Genomic DNA, 12,480 nt, shown 5'->3' with positions numbered 1-12,480 from the left:
CCCACCCAGCATCCCCGGCCCTGGGGGAGAGACCATGACCAGCCATGTGATCCACGCTGCTTGTGGTTGTATAAACCTCCAAGATGTTCCACCCGCTCCTTGCAACTCGAGCTCCCTCCAACTCCGAGAATATCCCAAAGAATCTTTGCGGTCCCCTTTCCAGAGTAATGACATCTCCCCTCTCCCCATGTTTCTCCCCCTCCCTCTGAACCTTCCCGTCCCTGTCTCCATTTAAACCTACCCTGTCTCCCTCTGAACCTTCCCCAATACCCTCTGAACTTCCTCGTCCCCGTTTCTCTCTGAACCTTCCCTTTCCCTGGAATCCAGTCCAATGTCTTTTAAACGTGTCAGTTCAACCCCTTTCTCTGGCAGTTCTTCTCACACACCTGCCACCCTCTGTATGAAAAATGTACAGGAAGGGACGGGGGTGGGGGGGCGCTGAGCATGCCCGGGACGGGATCAGGGACATGAGGGGGCTCGGACTGAGTCGTGGGTCAGGAGGGAACACGAGAGGGAATGAACCAAGTCCCAGGATGGGAGGGTGGTGGGACAGGCGCCGACTCTGTTGTAATGCAACACCTTCAAGGCGGTCACCTCGGGATTACTCCCAGGGCCATGAGCTGGGGAAGGCTAGTATAGGAAAGCAGTGCCGACCAACGAGTGGCTGCTGAGATGGTGCCGGGGCGGGCGGGGAGAGGGGTTCGTTTCTGGATGGTCGGAACCTTTTCTGGGGAAGGAGTGACCTGTTAAAGTGGGACGGGTTGCGCCTGAACTAGAGGGAAAACTGGAGGGAGACGTGCCATTGCTGATGGGGGGGGGGGGGGGGGGTTAAACTCACTTGTCAGGGGAGTGGGAACCAACGGGAAGGGACGATATGCGCACACGCTGGTGGGGAGTTAGTGTGGGAGAGCAGGCAGGCAGGGCAACATTACAACAACACCACAGTCCAAAAGGTAACAAATACAGGGCTAAAGGCTTTGTATTTAACTGCACGCAGCATAAGAAATGAAGTGGACGACCTTGTAGAACCGCTACGGATCAGCCGGTCACGGAGTCGTGGCTAAAGGAAGGGATGTCATCGGGAGCTGGACGTCCAAGGATAACGCAGTGCATCGAAAGGATAGAGGGGGCGGTGTGGCTCTTTTGGTAAGGAACAACATTAAATCATTAGAAAGAAGAGCTGAAGATCACTATGGGTTGATTTTAAAAACGACAAGAGTAAAAAGACGCCGTTGACAGTTAAATACAGACCTCCAAACAGTATTCAGGGTATGGGCAACCAATTATAGCAGCAAATAGAAAAGGCGTGTTAGAAGGGCAATGTTAAGGTAGTCATGGGGGATTTTAGATTGGGAAAACCAGCTTAGGACCGGACCTCGAGAGAGAACATTTAGAGAGCTGGCTTCTTAGAACAGCTTGTGGCTGGAGGTGACCAGGCAATTCTGGGTTGGTAATGAGCGGGAGTTGATAAGGGAGCTGAAGGTGAGGGATCAAAGTGATAGAATTCGCCCTGCAGATTGAGGGGGGGGGGGGGGGGGTGACTAAATCCAGAAGAATCGGCATCCCAGTGAAATAAAGGGGACTACAGAGGAACTGGTTCATTGGAAAGGCACACGAGCAGGAAGGATGGCAATGGCTGGAGTTTCTGCGAGAAATAAGGAAGGTGCAGGACAGGTATATTTCAAAAAAGAATGGAAAAATGACCCAACTGTGGCCGACAAGAGAAGCCAAAGGTAAAGGGGACACAAGGCAGCAAAAATGAGTGGGAGGAGAGAGGACGGAGAAGCTTTAAAAAGCGCACAGAGGCAACGAAAAATGTCAACAGGAAAGGAAAACATTAACTTTAAAAGGAGACTAGAAAATAATATCAAAAAGGATACTAAAAGTGACGGATTATGTTATATTTTATATCGTATATCGTTTTAAAAGAGATACATTGAGTGGATTTTTTTTAGTATAGGTCACATACAAACACTTCACAACACAGTTCTCATTTAAAATGCCAGAGCTCTGCTCAAGCCAGACAGTCCAGGCTCCGGGTGCCTTTGAAAAAACTTTGAAGAATGCCTACAAGGACTTCACAAGTAGGTGTTAATCGGACATGCTGTGGAGTAATGAATTACTGTTTTGGAAAGCAACAGATGAACAGACTTGGAAGATTGAGTTCAGTGCCGTAGTCTGTCTGAAAACAGTTTGGTGTTCTTGGAAGGACATGTGGTTTTGCAAGCAGAGAGGGTCAAACAGGTTTTTCTCAGAGAGAGAGAGAGAGAGGATTCAGTTCTACAGTTCAGCAGCTGCAGCTGGGACTGGAACAGGACAAGCTGGTAAGCTTGTTTGAAACCCCCATTTTGAAGATGGTTTGTGAGTGATTCGTTCAGCTTGTTCAAAGCCCTTGTAGTCTGTACAAGAGGAGATGGCTGGCTGTATGTTTCACTTGAAATAAGGGAAACAAAAAGAAACTCTGTGGTGACCTGGACGAAAGAGGTTATCATCTGGAAAACCCTGATGGGGCATGTTTCTTTGGTAAGACACTGAAGTGGCTGATCTGAAGGAATCACTTTATGTCCAATGAGCAACAAATCTCTTTGGGGTCCTCTGGGCTAATATTATGTGTTTTTTTTTTAAAAAGAGGTGAGAGTAGATATAGGACTGATAGAAAATAATGCTGAAGAAATTATAATGGGTGACAAGGGAGAACTGAATGAGTATTTTGCATCAGTCTTCACTGTGGAAGACATTAACGGTGTATTGGTCTTTTATGGGTGTCAGGGAAGATAGTTGAGTGCAGTTATGATCACCAGGGAGAAGGTATTTGGGAAGCTGAATGGTCTAAGGGTAGATAAGTCTCCTGGACCAGATGGAATCCACCCTCGGGTTCAGAAAGAAGTAGCTGTAGAGATTGTGGGGTCCCTGGTAATGATCTTCCAAGAATCAATTGATCCACTCCACTGTTTAAAAAGGGAGGGAGGCAGCAGAAAGCAATTGAATTTGTAGTTGAGGTGTCAGATAGCAGAGGGGTAGCGGCTGTTCCTGAACCTGGTGGCGTGAGTCTTGTGGCACCTATACCTCTTTCCTGATGCCAGCAGTGAGAACAGAGCTACCTTCCGATGGTAGCGTTCCTTGTAGATGTTCTCGATGAAGGGGAGGTTTTGCCTGTGATGCCCTGGGCTGTAACCGCTACCTTTTGGAGGGCTTTACCATTCAGGGGTATTGGTATCCCCATACCCGACTGCGATAGAGCTGATCAGCACACTTTCCACCACATGTCTGTGGAAATTCACCAGGGTTTCTGATGTCCCCTTCTGAGGAAGTAGAGGCACTGACGTGCTCTCTTCACGAGGTGTTAAGTGTCCCAGTCTGACCCCTTCCTCTGGCAGCTTATCCCACACACCCACCCATCAGGCCCCCCTCTCTTATTAAATCTGTGCCCTTTGTATGAAATTCCTCGAGTCGGCGGGGGGGGGGGGGGGGGGGGGAAGAAATGCACATTATGCAGCCTCAAATCAGACGGCAATAACATGGACCTCCAATTTCTGTTGACCCCCCTCCTTATTCCTTTCTCCCTCTCCTACCCCTTTGTTTCCCCTTCCCTTCCCTCCATCAGGGAGCTACTCCTCCCATCACCTACACCCCCACCTGTGACCTCTGCCCTGTTAAACTCCACTCCTCCCCCTGTCCCTTCACCCCTTTTTATTTGACCCATTTTCCCCAGATTCCTGACAGTGGGCTCAGGCCCAAATCATCGGGGGCTCTTTTATTTCCCAGGCCTGCCGCGTGACCTGCTGAGTTTCTCATGTACTGCGCTCGGAGCCAGCATCTTGCAGGCTTTCCCGTTTACCCCGAGATGCCATTCCTTACAAACCCATCACCCTTATTATCGCATTGATTTGTGTTATAAATAGAGAATTTAGGTTAAAATGGCTTAAGTTAAAATGTGATGATTAATCATAAAAAGGGAAGCCAGAACGGACAGGGAGCTTACTAGCAGCCAAGGACAAAAAGTTCAGCTGGATATGTTTTTTTAAACATATCTTTTCATGGTCATAGTGAGAGACATGCAGGAGACAAAAGATTGATAAGAAGGGTGAGAAACAGAATTTAGTGTATGTAGAGTTCGCAGCGTACGTAACGAACGTGATAATTAAAAATGCAGTTGTACTTAGAATGCTTTTGCAATACTAACCAATTAAAACAGTATTAATAAGAAGGGGAAGGGCAAACAACAAGGGTATAAAAATCAATGCACTGTATGTATCGGGGCTTAACTGGTGAGAAGCCAGTTGAGTCCAACTCTGCAGACTTGTAAATAAAGCTTGTCGTGTCATCAGTTTTAAAGAGACTCATGTGTGAGAAGTTTTATTTCTGACAATTGGGGGCTCGTCCGGGATCTACACTCCAGCCGAGAGGGGAGGCGAGAAGGGGGACATCGGAGGTGGTGCACCCCGCTGAGTTCAGCGGCTCCTAGTCCCTTGCTCGTCGCTTCGGGCGGCTTGAGCGAGTGGTATCCGGACAAGGTGACACGACAAGATGGAGAGGAGAAGGGTGACGGTTCAATCCCCGAGAAGACACCGGTAAGTGACGACTTACGATTGTGGTGTGGGGATTGGGTAACAGGTGTAACGGGATACACCTGTTTGGATAAAAAAAAAACCTAACGTAATAGATCAGGTATAGAGCTTTTGTCGTGGCGTGAGGACCCTGTCGTGGGACTCTAGGATAGACCCCAGGGAAACCTCGGCGGTAACCGAAGGAGGGACAGCACCTCCGACGAAGTGCCGAGAAAAGAGGGGTCGACCCCAGGGAAACCTCAGCGGTAACCGAAGGAGGGACAGTACCTCCGACGAGGCGTCTGAGAAGAAGGGAGTAGGGTCCAGAACGAGAGGGTCCTCAGCAACGATAAAAGGATCTAGGTGGGAAAATGGGAGGATCAAAATCTAAGGGCTCGTCTGAAAATTCAGGACAATTCCTGGGAGTTCCCCTTGACAGCCCTTTGGGGAGAATGTTTGAAAATTGGGATAGTAAAAGATATCGAGACAAAAACAAGAAAAAGATGGTTCAATATTGTCTCCTTTGCTCGAAACAACCTATTAAAGGTTCCTCGGTCTGGTGGCCGAAATTTGGATCTGATGAGGATTGGGTTAGACAAGCATTAAACATATATGTAAATTCGAGACCAAAGGTGAATCAAGAAGAGTCAGCATATGCATTTTGTTGGGTTCCCTGGCCAGGATCCTTAACAAAATGTTTTAAATTGAGGGTAGCGGGAGAAAAGAAGTGGGAACCTCTGGACAACCTTCACCCTCCTTATATTCCCCCGGTGCCTACTGCGCCCGAGGAAAGCTCATTACCGGAGAGGAAAGGTGATGAATCTGATTGCCCCGAAAGGGGCCGGGAAAAAAAGAATGAATTAAGGGAGTCGGACCCTAAACTTCCACCGGTAAACCGACCCTGGACAAGATCCCAGACTGGTCCAGGACCATCAAAGTTTTCAGTAAGCCTAAATCCCCTGAGGGAAGTTCCTATGGGAGGACCGGGAGGGGGAACGGGATATGTGAATGTTCCCCTAACTAGTACAGAGGTGCGGGGATTTAAGAAAGAAATGAAAAAGTTATTGGAAGATCCTATAGGACTGGCCGAACAGCTCGACCAATTCCTGGGACCAAACACATATACGTGGGAAGAGATGCAGGCAATAATGGGAACATTATTCTCACCCCAGGAGAGGCAGATGATTCGACGGGCTGCCCTCCTCATGTGGGAATATAAACAACCTGGGGACCCCAGACCCCATGAACAAAAATATCCCTTAAATGAACCCAGGTGGGACAAACGAACGCCCGAGGGATTGGCAAGTATGAGACAATATAGAGAGTGGACAATTAAAGGGATACGGGAGGCTGTGCCAAAGGGTCACAATTTCACCAAGGCATTTGGGAACCACCAGGGGAAAGACGAGTCCCCTACTGATTTCTTGGAGAGGGTGAGAAAGAATGTCCAACAGTATGCGGGCGTGGACCCTAGTACACCAATGGGTGAACAGCTTATTCGAATTGAATTTGTTTCCAAATCATGGCAGGACATTAGAAAGAAACTAGAAAAGGAGGAGGACTGGAGCGAAAAACCCCTAAGCGACCTGTTAAAAAAGGCGCAAAAAGTATATGTGCAGAGAGAAGAAGATCAAAAGAGGGCGACAAAGGTTATGGTACAGACTATCCGACAGATGAATGCCGAATCCAGAGGGGAAAGAAAACAAAACCTTCCTCTAAACAATCCAAGATATCCAAGAGAGGGAAGACCCCGGAGGTTCGTTAAGTGCTATTACTGCAATGAGGAAGGACACTTTAAGAGGGAATGCCCCCGATACAAGAGGGAATTGCGTGCCCTCGAACTTATGGAAGAAGATTAGGGGGGTCAGGGGTTCCAAATGTTGGGGACCAAGTATAAGAGGGAACCCCTGGTAAAACTAAAAATTGGTCCCAAGGGAGAAGAGGTGGTGTTTATGGTGGACACAGGAGCGGAACGAAGTAGTGTAATAACTGTGCCAATCGGAACTGAACCTGTAAAAAGTAATTTAAAAATTTCTGGGATAGAAGGGGCTCCCAGAATGGTATCAATAATTCCCCAAGTAACAGTGAAACTGGAAGAAAGAGAAGGGGTACAAGACCTCTTGTTGTTACCGTCGGCTGGATTTAACCTCCTAGGAAGGGACTTACAGGCTCTCCTAGGTTTGGGTGCTCTCCCTGTGGACGGAGAAGTGCGAGTCCACCTCTGTGCTCTAAAGGAAGAGGATGAACGGCAGATTGACGAGAGAGTCTGGTATAAGGAGGGAAATCGAGGAGGTCTGGACATCCCACCTTTACATGTCACATTAATACCAGGTCATCAGCCGGTAAGGAAACATCAGTATCCTATTTCTTTGGAAGGGAGAAAAGGGCTACAGCCGGTAATTGAGACTCTAATACGAGACGGACTATTAGAAGAATGCATGTCACCTTATAACACCCCTATACTCCCAGTGAAAAAGTCAGATGGATCCTATCGCCTAGTTCAGGATCTAAGAAGTTTGAATGCTATTGTTCAGACCCGCCACCCAGTGGTGCCTAATCCCTATACTATTATGAGTCGGATTCCCCCAGACCATGAGTGGTTTAGTGTTATCGACTTGAAGGATGCCTTCTGGATGTGTCCATTAGAAGAGGAAAGTAGAGATATGTTTGCGTTTGAATGGGAAAATCCATGGACAGGTAGACGGAGACAGCTTCGGTGGACTGTATTGCCCCAAGGGTTCACTGAATCTCCGAACCTGTTTGGACAAATGCTAGAACAAATCCTGGCGGACTATCCACAATCTGATGATTCCCAACTAATACAGTATGTGGACGATTTACTATTATCAGGACCCAAGGAACAAGAAATGAGGGGAGATACAATTAGACTCTTGAATTATCTGGGGAAAAAGGGTCTACGGGTGTCCAGGAACAAGTTACAGTTCATTGAGAAAACTGTGGTATATCTGGGACACCAGATAAGTAAAGGACAGAAACGGATTACCCCTGAACGGATTGCGGGAATCACTAGAATGCCGTTACCCCGTAATAAGAAGGAAATAAGACAATTCCTGGGACTCTTAGGTTACTGTAGGTTATGGATAGAGGACTACTCAGCGTTGGTGAAGTTTATGTATGAAAAGCTGACAAATGAAAATGAATATCCATTGAAATGGACCCAAGAGGAGGAGAGATGGTTTGAGGACTTGAAGCATCGCCTGACACGAGCCCCGGTACTCACTCTGCCCTCTTTAAAACAGCCCTTCCAGCTATTTGTCACTCATAACCAAGGAACAGCTGTGGGAGTTTTAACACAGGAAAAAGGCAGTCAGCGACACCCAGTGGCTTTCCTTTCCAAAATGATGGACCCAGTGTCTTGTGGATGGCCGACGTGTATCCAGGGAATAGCGGCTGCTGCTCTGTTGGTAGAGGAAGCACGTAAACTTACTTTTGGAGGAAAGATGACTGTGTACACCTCCCATTCTGTGAGTGTTTTATTAACACAAACTGCCCATCGATGGCTGACTGATTCTCGCATATTAAAGTATGAAACCATTTTAATGGTCGGAGAAGATCTACAGTTTGCAAAGATTAATAGCTGCAACCCAGCTCAGTTTTTATACGGCAGTGAAACAGAGAGAGAGGTGGAGCACGACTGTGTCGAGTTAACGGATCTTCAGACCAAGACCCGAGAAAACCTTTGCGATACTCCTCTGGGAGAAGGATATGAATTCTACATTGACGGCTCCGCCAGATGTGTTGACGGAATGAGAAGAAGTGGGTATGCTATAATAGAAGGAAATACTTGGAAAGTAGTAGAATCCATGAGACTACCCGGAAGCTGGTCAGCACAGTCCTGTGAACTATATGCCTTGCAGAGAGCCCTCAGAATACTGGCAGAGAAAACTGGAACGATTTACACTGATTCCAAATACGCATACGGGGTAGTGCATACCTTTGGTAAGATCTGGAAGGAGCGTGGTCTAATTACATCAAGAGGAAAGGAATTGGCACACGAACAGATGATTACTCTGACTTTAGAAGCCTTGACATTAACCCAGGAAATAGCAGTGGTCTACATACCAGGCCATCAGAGGGGAGATACCCCGACAGCAATTGGAAACAGACTGGCTGATGAAGAAGCCAAAAGGGCAGCCATGCAACAAGAAGTCCGTTTGCTGACCTTAATCCCAATAAGACAAGGCATAAAGAAGGCTCCCATTTTCACTGCTAAGGAAGAAAAGGACATGGCTCAGCTGGGCGCAAGCCAGCTGCCTGATGGAACATGGAAGACACCAGATGGTGTCTGGTGGTGGTAATAGATCACTTTACCCGATGGGTGGAGGCCTTCCCAACAGTAAATGCTACAGCCTCTACAGTAGCTCGCCTCCTCCTAGAGCAGATAATCCCCAGATATGGTATCATGGATTCTATAGACTCAGACAGGGGTCCACATTTTTGTTCAAAAATCCAGCAATTGATTTGTAATGCATTACAGGTCTCTTGGAAATTGCATACCCCTTGGCATCCACAAAGCTCAGGGAGGGTTGAACGTATGAATGGAACCCTAAAAATGCAATTGACAAAATTAATGGTGGAAACTAAAATGCCTTGGATAAAGTGTCTGCCCCTGGCTTTATTGAGAATTCGTACTGCCCCACGAAAAGATGTAGGGTTGTCCCCTTATGAAATGATGTTTGGGCTTCCCTTCTGGAGTACAGTTGAGGGGTGTCCCACCTTGGGGGAAGGGGATATATTTGTTAGGAAGTATTTACAGGCACTGTCACGCTCTCTTACAGATTTACGAAAGAGAGGACTATTGGCACAAACACCGCCTCTAGACTTTTCTTTACACAAAGTGGAACCAGGAGACTGGATTCTCATCAAGACCTGGAAAACTGAAAAACTCCAGCCCCAGTGGGAAGGTCCATACCAAGTTCTCTGAACTACAGAGGCTGCAGCACGAACAAGAGAGAAGGGGTGGACACACGCATCCAGATTTAAGGGACCTGTAGAGGCGCCTCAGGACCCTGATACGAACTCAGATTGGACTTGTGTTCCTGGAGAAAAACCTCTTACCTTGCGATTTCGCAGAAAGATTTGATTCACAATGTTATTGTTATGTTCTTTGATTTTTCTTAGTTTGCCTATGTCTTTATCAGGTGTGAAATGTAAGAAATGCAGAGACACAGTGGTCCTGTTTCAGGACCGCACTTGGGGAAGAAAGGAGGGTAATTTTATTTCCCATACCTCAGTTCCTGAGAAATGCTGGGCAGAAAATACCACCCAACATCCATATACCCCTTGTGTGGAAAAAGAAGGAAATAATATGGGTCATTATATACAGATTCCTAATACCACTCCTTTCCCTCTTAACGGTTGGAAGGGTGACTCAGGCCCACCATGCCCTGATGGACTCTGGTTTTGCATACACCAGCGTACTGTTCCAATAAGAAATTCCACTCCACACTCAAAAGTGCCTGCCCCTTTAAGACAGCCGGACTTAGTTCGAGTACATCCAAATAACCATGAAAGTTTCGGTCACGCAGTTGGGGGAGATAACCTTTTTGTTGATCTTGCAACTAGAATTGCAGGAACTTTTAATGTAACCAATTGTTGGGTCTGCGGGGGTCCACGGATGTCAGAGCAATGGCCTTGGTGGGGGGAGTCCCTCAATTCATTGACCATGATTTCCCGAATTTGGACAACTAACCGAACGAGATCAAGAGAAACTTGGTCTCTCTCTAACGTCCCCTCTGGTTTTTATTGTCTCTCACGAACCGGCAAATAACCAGTAGGAAAAAGTCCCTGCAAGGCTGTATGGATTTGCATTTCGCCTGGTAATTTCATTTGGTTTCCTAAACCCCTGACTTGGTTCTTATCCACTGTTTTTAAAACTAATTGCCTACCCGTCTAATAGCAGTATTCAGCTTTGGAATTGTACCAATTCCACCATCACAGGACCATACCAATCAAACCCCACTCTTAAAAGAGTTTGGGAACGGGGATATGGAGTATCCCCAAATGGATTATTCTGGGTATGTGGTAATAAAGCTTATACTCGTCTCCCCTTACAGTGGAGTGGAACTTGTTTCCTAGGAATAATCCGCCCAGAATTTTTCCTCCTACCCCACGATCACGGTCATAAATTAGGAGTGAAGATTTTTGATACATTACACCGTCAGCCCCGCTCTAGCACGGTACATTTGGGACAATGGGGAGATGATTGGCCTCCAGAACGCATAATTCAATATTATGGTCCCGCTACATGGGCTCAAGATGGATCCTGGGGTTATCGTACTCCTATTTATATGTTAAATCGCATTATTCGCTTGCAAGCAGTCCTTGAAATTGTTACAAATCAAACAGCTCTAGCCCTGCAATTACTTGCATCTCAGCAAGGTCAAATGCGCTCTGCTATATATCAGAACCGTCTGGCCCTAGACTATCTCCTAGCCACAGAAGGAGGTGTATGTGGAAAGCTTAATTTGACTAACTGCTGCTTACAGTTTGATGATAATGGCCAAGCCATTCGAAAAATCGCTGATAATATTCGTACTTTGTCCCATGTACCGATTCAAACCTGGCATCCTTTTGCAAAATTAAATTGGATGGACAAATGGTTTGGAGGAACCTGGTGGCGTACCTTATTGTGGGTCATCGGAGGTATTTTATTCCTCCTACTTGTTTTGTCCTGTATTATTCCCTGTCTACGCAGCCTGGTGATTTCCATGGTCCAACAGGCTATGCAACCAGGGGAACTGGGAGATCCCGTTAGAATTTTACTTCAGCACGAAATTAATTTATCATGAGACGTTTCTCTTCCCCGAGTTAAAATCCCCATTCATATATATATATATATATATATAATACACACATTTTAAAGAGAGAAAGGGGTGGATTGTTATAAATAGAGAATTTAGGTTAAAATGGCTTAAGTTAAAATGTGATGATTAATCATAAAAAGGGAAGCCAGAACGGACAGGGAGCTTACTAGCAGCCAAGGACAAAAAGTTCAGCTGGATATGTTTTTTTAAACATATCTTTTCATGGTCATAGTGAGAGACATGCAGGAGACAAAAGATTGATAAGAAGGGTGAGAAACAGAATTTAGTGTATGTAGAGTTCGCAGCGTACGTAACGAACGTGATAATTAAAAATGCAGTTGTACTTAGAATGCTTTTGCAATACTAACCAATTAAAACAGTATTAATAAGAAGGGGAAGGGCAAACAACAAGGGTATAAAAATCAATGCACTGTATGTATCGGGGCTTAACTGGTGAGAAGCCAGTTGAGTCCAACTCTGCAGACTTGTAAATAAAGCTTGTCGTGTCATCAGTTTTAAAGAGACTCATGTGTGAGAAGTTTTATTTCTGACAATTGGACCAATCTCCAGCATCACCCTAGACGGACCATGTGCCCCTCTCCTCTACAGGTCCCTCGGATATTTGCTATTGTCGCTGCCTGCCCGCTCTGGCTACGCCCTTCTATGAAGACTCTGTAATCTTTGTCGCTGCTAAAAGCCCCAGCCAGCTGTCAACCTTGCTTCATCGCCCTGATAGGTCGCCCCAAAGCATCTAAATCCCTCCTGCAATGTGGCGACCAGAGCTGACTGCAATACTCCAAGTGTGGTCCAAGCCACTAGTGTCACTCGGCGGGGGGGAGGGGCACCGGATGACACACACCTCCACTCCGCCCACCTGGTCGCTCTCAACCTATTCAGAGGCCAAAGCCGAATAGGACATGGCCAGCTCTCGCGAGAGGCCGGCCATCCCTGCCGTAGGTGCTATTTTCCTTAAATCCGCCTCCCCTCGGTGGGGAGGGGGGTTGGGTGACACCAACCTTAGTGATGCCACTGATCTAACCAGAGGTTTGAAGAGCTACCCCATCACCTCGCGGCTCTTGAACTCTCAGCCCCTCATAATCTTTACC

General features: G+C 46.7%; 1 long non-coding RNA gene across 1 annotated transcript; it reads left to right on the top strand.

The window, feature by feature from the left end:
- The first annotated feature begins 850 nt into the window (after window positions 1–850).
- Window positions 851–11,176, top strand: LOC138764771 (uncharacterized). The gene is made up of 2 exons (XR_011358303.1): window positions 851–1,146; window positions 9,347–11,176. It is a non-coding gene; the product is annotated as an uncharacterized lncRNA (long non-coding RNA).
- The last annotated feature ends 1,304 nt before the right edge of the window (window positions 11,177–12,480 follow it).

The sequence above is a fragment of the Narcine bancroftii genome, chromosome 5 (genome assembly GCF_036971445.1).
Source record: "Narcine bancroftii isolate sNarBan1 chromosome 5, sNarBan1.hap1, whole genome shotgun sequence".
NCBI classification, from domain to species: Eukaryota; Metazoa; Chordata; class Chondrichthyes; order Torpediniformes; family Narcinidae; genus Narcine; species Narcine bancroftii.
Note: the sequence above shows the minus strand (reverse complement) of the source record. Positions and strands in the feature narration are given on the sequence as shown.